This window comes from Hibiscus syriacus, unplaced genomic scaffold (assembly GCF_006381635.1).
Source record: "Hibiscus syriacus cultivar Baekdansim isolate YM2019G1 unplaced genomic scaffold, ASM638163v2 tig00110500_pilon, whole genome shotgun sequence".
Classification (NCBI taxonomy): Eukaryota; Viridiplantae; Streptophyta; class Magnoliopsida; order Malvales; family Malvaceae; genus Hibiscus; species Hibiscus syriacus.
Window position 1 is genome coordinate 736,328 of NW_024062762.1, and position 2,320 is coordinate 738,647.

Sequence of the window (2,320 nt, forward strand, 5' to 3'; positions counted from 1 at the left end):
AAACTATAATGTTTTGATAATTTATGTTACTTATGTATCAATAATCTACTTCAACTGTTGATGGACATTGTTTGGCCCCAAGGAATCAAGATAATAAGAACTTGTTGCTTTCATATCTATCACCGCCCACACCCAATGTCTTTTATAAAAACCAAAAACCAAATTAAGTTACTAAAATATATTGATAATCAAATGAAAAAACAAACCCGGGATTATATATGCTGACATTTAGATCTCCGGTATGTGTTGCTTCAAACAAAGCTCAAGAACATGGTTCAATAGCTTAGTACCTGCATAAATTCAAGATTTAAGCAAAAATTTCAGACAAATGGAAAAACCAATGATATATGATTTTTAACAAACTATGGCTATTACTAAGAATCAATGGCAACGTAATTTCAGCAAAAGCATGTTTGAGGCAATTAGCTAAGCATCAAATTAATTATGATTTCATGATACTTAAGCATCACGAGTAGCAACAATAATGTGCAGATGCTTAGAACAATTTAAAGGTCCATATGTATGAACTCACCAATTCCTAGCCCACGATATAGTGCTAAAACACCCAATGTCATGATGTACACACAGATGGCCCCACCTTCCTTGTTTTTCATTTGACAAGCAATTGATCCAACACATATGTCACTGTAATATGCTGAGTTAGCAAGCAAACATGTGATTGTTAGAATAACATGCTAACTTTTGAATTATACAGGTCACTTTCCAACTTAATCTCTCATCAGGCCCCAACTCGTGTAATATGATATATATAAGTGTATGCATGTGTAACCATCCACAATTTGTTTCAAGACATCAAATTAAAAACAATAACATTTATTATTTCTAGCCATAAATACATCATACTAGTAATTGATGTCAAATCCTGAAGGCTTTATGACAAAATACATCTCAAACATGCTCTGCACATTGCTAAGATCATAGAATTAGATGAGGCTAGTCACTCAAACTTTAATCGAGTCTATTTCTTTGAGCATGACCTAAGGATTAAGGAGAAAAAACAAATATGCAATTACCAAGGCAGAAGAAAGTTATAGGATAAATACTCTCCAAAAACTAACAGGTTATGAAATTCCTACAGTTTCAGTGTTATAGACCATCAAAGCTCAATAAGTGCCCTCCAATGCAGGGTAGCAAATTTCAAAATTGGGAAATCTTTAGCTAGAGATTTTATGACTTGAAAATTGTCCATAAAAGAAAATACTTATAGCTACTACCTATAGCTTAAAAGTTCAAAAGAAATGCAAGATATGGATGGATCAATTAACGTTTCATAATAAGCAGAAGATCATGGCAGAATCAACAAGTGCACTAAATACAATCAGTAGCATATGACTGCAAGGCAGCACAAGCACAACAACAGAACTGAAGAGTGTTTTTGAGGCATAAACTGAACAATATCTAGCCATTTCTTGGTTTCAATAAACCCCAAAAAATTGACAATTAAAAATAATTAAATGTGTTAGTTATTAAATGCCTCCGAACACAATCAATAGAACAATGTAATCTAAAGTGGAACTATTTAATCCAACAAATAAATTACTTTTGCCAATGATCAAATGGGACCACACTAAACTGACAACTTACAATACCTTATTTGTATCAAAGGCCACTCATAGTATATCATCAAAAGTCAATGTAAATCAAACCACAAAAGGCCAACAATTAACTAATACAAAGAACAAAAAACAAGAGAAATGAAGGCATAAATCAAGACCAACAGCTTAAATTCCTTAATTTACTAAAGAACGCCGATAAATTTTCCATTAGATGAAATATACAGAAAAACGGCAAAGAAAACCCCAAGATTCAAAAAAGAAACAATTGCGAAGAAAAAAACCCAAACAAGAATCGAACACAACAACGGGAGAATAGCATGCTTTTTAAAGAAAATAACGAAAACCCAGAAAAGATTGGGGGGGAGGAAAGGAGGCAAACCAAGCTTTGTGACTTCGCCGGAAGCCAGAGCATCGACGTAGTACTTTTCGTTGTAACGAACGGGGAAGATAGCAGTGTTGAGCTTCTTTAACAGCATCACGTTCTTGTCCCTCACACCATCGAGTGATATTGCTACTTCTCAACCAACCGCCATTATTATTAACTCTCCAAGAAAAAAAAAGATTTGGGGAGGGGGATATAACAATAGCGTGGTGAGGTGATTGTATGGACAAGGATAGATTTGTTGTGTGTGAAGACAGAGGAAAGGTAGGCTTTGAAATTTTGGGGGGGAAACCATGCGTACGTGATGAAATTATTGGGGAAAATTAAAAGATGACTTTTAGAGATGACATACAATGAAAAA

General features: G+C 34.1%; 1 pseudogene; it reads right to left on the minus strand.

The window, feature by feature from the left end:
• Positions 1 to 228: 228 nt before the first annotated feature.
• LOC120129492 lies at positions 229 to 2,110 on the minus strand (annotated as a pseudogene).
• Positions 2,111 to 2,320: the final 210 nt, after the last annotated feature.